The sequence below is a fragment of the Cnephaeus nilssonii genome (assembly GCF_951640355.1).
Source record: "Cnephaeus nilssonii genome assembly, chromosome: 13".
In the NCBI taxonomy this organism is placed as follows: Eukaryota; Metazoa; Chordata; class Mammalia; order Chiroptera; family Vespertilionidae; genus Cnephaeus; species Cnephaeus nilssonii.
Window position 1 is genome coordinate 3,745,835 of NC_137084.1, and position 6,314 is coordinate 3,752,148.

The window sequence follows — 6,314 nt, forward strand, 5'->3', positions numbered from 1 at the left end:
GCCCATTGCACAAAAGCAGCAACCGAGGCCCAGGGAAAGGGGGAAGAAGGCACCGGGTCGCCCCAGGTCTGGCTCTTAGATTGGGTGCTGCCTGCCCCCAGCTCCCAGGTGCCTCAGCGCAGCCCCAGTGGCGACCTGGGCCCTTCCCCAAAAGGCTCGATTGGAAGGCCTGGGGCTGCGCCTCCCCGGCTGCAGCGCCTCCTTCGATGGGGCCGCCTTCAACGCTCTGACCCCGTGCCTCACACGCAGCAGGTGGGGCGAGGGAGGCCCTCGCCTTGGGTGGGACACTTAAGGAAGTGCCTCAAAACTCAGGCATCAAGCAAGTGACAGTTCAATGCAATATTTAAAAATGGAAAACAATGCAACGCGCCCGTCATAAACACAAGTTTGAACAAAGACAGGATCCGACCCTGCACTCGCACACACACACCCCGTCACCCACGCCTCGCTCTAATCCTGGCCCTGGGTCCGAGGAAGCTTTACAAAAGCAGACGGCCCACCCACCGTGGAGGGTAGTTAGCTATTTGATTTCTTGAAATATTACATTACTGTAGTATTTATCCTGATTACGGAGGGTGTCTGGGTGCCCCTCGTAAATTGTACTCTGGGACGAGGGCCTCGCTCGCCTCACCCCGACTCCAGCATTCCTGGCTCTGAATCTCAAAGTCGTCCCTTCCCGGGCGTGTGATCATCCGCAATCGCGTTACCCCTGCTTTCCGGCTGCCCTGCGCCCCCCAGCCGAAGCGCCTGGCTCGGAAATGCCACCCAGTCAAAGGCCTGTTCTTCCTGACTCCTCGCTCCGATGCAGCCCAGCCCCTCTGGCTCTGGCCCTGCCCGCGCAGACCCCAGGCACAGCCCTCACTGCCGGCGGGGGAGGTGGGCCGGCGGGCGTCTGGGAGGATGTACAGGACCCTGAAACTGACACCTCCAGACGCTGAACAGAAAGGACCCAAGTCCCGGAGGTGCGGCTGCAGAGGCGGGCGGCTCACGTGTTCTCTCAGCCGGGGCTGGACTGCCATCTCCCCGCGGCCCATCCGTGCTGCCAGGCCCCTGTGGGGAGCTGGCGAGGGCGCTGGTGGATCACTAAAAGCCTCCGAGGGAAGAAGCGGTCCGTGGAGGCGAGGAGGCGGAGCCCCCCTCCTCGATGGCGGACGCCCCTTCCCACGTCCTCATTTTCATGTTGATAACCGCCACAATTCATCGCCTCCTGCATGCCGGGCCCCTGCTGTGGCATACCACTTCCCTTAATCCACAGTACACCCCAATGGGGGCTCTTAGCTCTGCGTTGTAGATGAAGATACTGGGCGGGGGCTAAGGGACTCCCTGATGTCTCCCAGGAAGCGGGGGCGAGCATCCTCCCCCTCCGCTATGAGGACCAAGGCCGCCCGCCTGGGAGGGAGGAGGAGAGCAGAGGTTGTGGGGAACTGAACCCTGATTCTTGCCAGCCCCTGGGGCTTCTGAGCTCCGGGGATGCAGCTCTGAGCAGCTGTCCACGGCCCGGCCTGGCCTGTCCTCCACACCCAGACGCGGGTCCTCCCCAGACCTCGCTGGACGGCGATGTGCTCAGGAGAAGGCCCGGGAGGCCTGCTCGGGTCCCTGCTGTGTGCCCTTGGGCGGGTCTCCTTAACCTTGACGGGGGACAGCCCTCTGCCTGTTCAAGGCCGCGAAGGTCAGGAGACGGTGGTTGTGAAGGGACCAGGCTCTGCGACTGCGGCTGGTTCCTGGGGAAGGAGCCCTGCGCTGAGCCAGGGCCCAGCAGCCCCGGAGCGTCTGCAGAGGAGGGGCTTAGAGGCCATCTGCCTCCCACCCGGTGAGGGAGGCTGGAGGCCGCGTTAGCCTCGCCTGTTCTGTGAAACATCCCTGGGGGCGGAGTTAGTCGATGGGGGTGCAGGGGGTTGGGGAGGACTCCCCCCGGACGTCCTGGGCGCTGCCTCTGCCCAGCTTTAGCCCCCATCTCTGCTCTCGTCTGGCTGTGTGACTTTGGGCAAGGCCCCACTCCGACCTGGTGACCCTTCTGCGGGATGAGTGCGTGAGTGTGCGGGCGTGTCCTTGCTGAGTAAGAGTCAGAAGTGGTGGGTGAGTCTGTAGCTTTGTGGGGATGGGACTCATCCTCCGAGGGTGTCACGTCTGGGGGGTAAGGAGGCGGGGAGGGGCTCTTCCGTCCAGGACCGTGGCCTCCTGATGAAGGTTGTTGGGAGCTTCACATAATCTCATTAATGTTATTACAGCAACTGGTACTTCCTGCTGGCAATATACCCGGCGTGGCTGTAAGCATTATACGTATGCTCTACTCGACCTGTTATAACTCCTTGCAAAGTAGGTTCTGTTGTCCTCAATTTGTTGAAAGGGCAGCTGAGGCTTAGAGACTGAAGGACCGCCCGCGAGTTGGTCAGCAATGCCACCAGGATTGGGATGCGGCAGCTCCTCTTGGGTCTCTATTCTAAACTGCTCTGTGGGGCCCGACTGGCGTGGCTCAGTGGTTGAGCATCGACCTATGAACCAGGAGGTCACGGTTCGATTCCTGGTCAGGGACTATGCTTGGGTTTCGGGCTCGATCCCCAGTGTGGGGCGTGCAGAAGGCAGCCAATCAATGATTCTCTCTCATCATGGATGTTTCTATCTCTCTCTCCCTCTTCCTTTCTCTCTGAAATCAATAAAAATATATTGCTCTGTGGAGAGGGGGTGTTCAGCAGCCTCCTTGTCCATCTGGACAAGCTTGGCCAACCCCCGGGCTCAGTCAGTCACTGGGGAGGTGTCAGCCCTCCGTTAGGACCGGGCTTGTGTGTGTGCGTGTGTGACAGTGCCTGTTGTCTGTCTGTGTGATGTATGATGACAGTGCGGTGGGAAGGGGGAGGTGCCGATGTAGCTCTCTGAGAGGCAGGGGAGGGGCCGTGTCTGCCTCATTCAGGGCTTTGAACCTGTGCTTGGCACACAGTAGTTGCTCAGTAAACATCTGTGGGACAAATACATGCGTGTGTACGCGGAGTCGTCCTGCCTGGCTCCAGGCCGGGGCATGAGGACGAGCCTGCCGGGGGCAGGACCAGCTCCTGAGCGTGGTCCCGCTGTTCCCTCCAGGCCTGTATGTCCTCACCTGCCAGGTCCCTGTCCCCTGGGCGAGGCCCTGCTGGGCTGGCTTGAGAGCACAGGAGAAGAGCCACGGGCATCCTCACCTGGGGGCCGGGCCTGGACCGAGGGCGCCCTGCTTCGCCCGCTGCCGGGAGGCGGGGAGGAGGTAAGACAGGCGTGGGCATGGATGGCGCCTGGCAGTGTCAAGGGAGGAGAAAGCCACCCTGGACTCAAAGAGTTAAGGGATGAGGTCAGAGCCTCTCGCAGGGCGGCCAGGCTATTGACCGCCAGGCTATTGACCGCCAGCGCCCTGGACAGATCCCCGGGGGGCTGGGGATCTGGATGATGAGAGGAAGGGGGAGGGGAGAGAGCCAGGCGGGGAAGCGGGGAGAGATGGCTGGGGAAGGGATTCCTGAACACCGGGGTCTCTGGGATCTTTCCACTGGCCAAGGAGTGGAGAGGGGAGGCCGAGAATGAGGGGGTGCTGGCCAAAGGTTCAGGAAGGAGGAGTGAAGCCATCTTGTGATTCTGGGCCCGGGAGCCTGCAGCCCCGACTGGAGAGAAGGGACGGTTTGGGGAGAAGGAGGTACGAGGTGGGGGTGGGGGCTGGGCACCTGACCTGTCCCTTCTGACGGGGCCTTAACCCGAAGCCGGCGGTCGGCGCTCGCTCCCCCTGGGCGGACTTAGTTCTAAAGGTAGCTCTTGAGCCATCAAAGGTGCACAAAGCTTCCACCCCCCATGCCCGGCCTCGGGGACCAGGCATAAGCAGATCCAACGGATCCCATTTTCAGGCTCAACAGTCTCCCCTGGAAGAGCCAACTACCCCCCTCCCCCGCAGAGGGCAGCCGCCTTCAGTCAATGCTGCTCGTGCACCAGAACCCGCCCCCCCGCCACCAGGTCCCCTCGCTGCGGGTGGACCTTCACCAGGGCCTGGCCTTAGCAGGCTGGGCCCTCAACCTCCTCTCCCTGCGCCCCCTGCTCTTCCTCCTCCTGCTCCTCTCCCCACTTCCTTTCCTCTCTCTCCCTCCCTCCCCCACCCTCCTAGGCATCACCATGGCATCACAGCCAGCAGAAATCCGGGGAGAAATTCACCCACCTCTCCCCACCCGCCCCCCGCAGAGCCCGCGCTCCCGCCTCCCAGAGCTCGCCGCTCCCCAAAGCTCCCCGACCCCGCCATCCTGCTCAGGCAGGCCCAACTGTGCTGAGGGCCAGGAGAGTGGGCCCCTAAATACCTTCCGTGACCATGAGCATGTCCCTCCCCTCCTCAGCCTCAGTCTCTCCTCCTGTACAATGGGGAGGCTCCTTCCCAGGCCTGACATGACCTCTGCCTAACCCCTTGCTGACGCTCCGGGGTCCTCTCTGTGCTTCGGGGTTCAGCTCTCAGACCCCAGGCCCGGCCCGGGAGCCGGAGTCACAGCTGCTGCACCCATTTGGCCATCTCCTCCCCGCCCCCCCTCCTGGGCCACAGTGGCTGAGGTCGGGGCCGAGCAGTGGCTCCCCTCTGACAGCTCAGCGAGCAGCTGGTCGCCCAGGGCCAGGACACGGCGCGGCGGCAGGGCCCACGGCTCCTCCCGGCCGTCGGCCAGGGCCGGTCAGTCCGGTGGCGCTGCAGGTGTGCCTTGTGGGAAGAGGTGGGCCCTTGTCCGCTGGCACCGACCCGCCTGAGCAGCCCCAGGACCCGGTGCCAGCTGACCACCCTCCCCGGCGGCCGCCCAGGAGCTGGTGACTCTGCAGCAAGCAGAGCTCCTGGCCCCCCGCCCACGCCCACGCCCACGCGGTGGATCTGGGGGTCCGGGGAGGGCACCCTGCGTTACCTGGGCACAGCGCTGCGACCCGCCCTGGGGAAGCCCGGGACCGAGACCACGGGGCGTGCTCCCCGGGCGCCTCACATGTCGGCACCATGTTCCCTGCCGCGTGGCCATGCATGTGCCCATTTGTCCCCGGGGAGCCCCGGGGCTTTTGGCCTGGTCTCCTGCTGGCTTCCGGCCGAACACCCACCTTGGCATCCAGCTTGTCCATCTGGCCAGCAGCCTGGTTCAGTCCATCTTGGGGGCGCTGCAGGTGGAGGGGGTGGTGGGATTCAGAGTCCCCTGAGGGAGGAGAGGAGGGGTTCTGGGACTGGTACCCCAATTGGAGGGCTCAGCCTCCCTCAGGGCGCTGACGACAAGGGCTGCCCCCTGCCCTGCCCCTCTGTCCCTGGGGTCCTGGGGGCTGTGCCTGCTACGTGGCAGCCTGATCCCTTCTGGCTCCAGGTCCAGTTCCCTGAGGGGGTCTCCGTCTCCCTGCCGGCTGAACCCCAGAAAAACACCAGGTGTGCCCACTCAAAGCCAGGGACAGGGCATCTGGGGCAGCCAGTGTCCAATGCTGCGAGCCCCCTGGTCTCTAGACCCCTCCCTGGCCCCCTCCTCTCTCTGGGGTCCACCCACATTTCCCGGTGCTCCGGTCCCCACCTTGAACCCAGGACCCTGCTCCTCCAGGCCCCACCTGCTGGCCCCTCCCGCACCCTTCCCAATGCACTCACGTGGGCTGGACAGGAGTCCGGGGGGTCCTCCACGCCTCTGCCTCCCGGGGCGGCCGGCGGTGTCTCCAGGGACCCAAACACCTGGCTCCGGGGGGAGCTGCGTCCTGCGCTGGCAGCCGGAGAGGCACAGCCTGTGATTGGCATGTCCCACCCCCTGGCACGCCAGCCCTGGGTGGGGGGGAGGGAGGGAGGAAGAGAGAGAGAGGGAGGGAGGACAGGAAGGGAGGGGAGCTGGAGGGAAGCCTCAGGCAACGTCTGGGGTTGGACTGGGTCCTGGAGCGCGCCCCCCTCCTCCACCAGGGCCCCCAATTTGAGCCCCGGGACGGAGGGGGTAGCACACGAGGACGATGAGCCCAGAAAGGCTAAAAGTCCAGAGCGGGAGAGAAGGCGGATGCAGGGAGACAAACACCCACACCCACAGCACACAGCCTCCGCGGCACACACCCTCACAAAGGCACACTCTGTTTCCTGGGGCTCCTTCCCCCCAGCCCCCAGCCCCCAGCCCGCACCACCGTGCCCCGCGCCCGGACTCACACGCCTCCTTCCCTCACCCGCGCCCTGCCCCTGCACGTGCCCGCGCGCCCACCACCGGCCCCAAGCCCGGCCCCCCGCCCCCCCCCCCCCCCCGCTGCGAAGGAGCTCTGTTCCTTCGGTTGGGAAATGACACATTGAGCCTCATGTGAGGCTCCGACTTGGAACAGACCCAGGGGCTGGCGCACCCGCGGGC

The 6,314-nt window shown here is 64.6% G+C and overlaps 1 protein-coding gene across 1 annotated transcript in view; it reads right to left on the reverse strand.

The window, feature by feature from the left end:
- The window catches only part of CHRM1 (cholinergic receptor muscarinic 1), a 10,199-nt gene extending 4,600 nt beyond the window's left edge, over positions 1-5,599 (reverse strand). The window contains exons 1-2 of the mRNA XM_079788982.1: positions 5,588-5,599; positions 5,065-5,156 (exon numbers count right to left, since the gene is read on the reverse strand). The gene's annotated coding sequence lies outside the window, so the exon portion shown is untranslated. The remainder of the gene's footprint in view (positions 1-5,064; positions 5,157-5,587) is intronic.
- Positions 5,600-6,314: the final 715 nt, after the last annotated feature.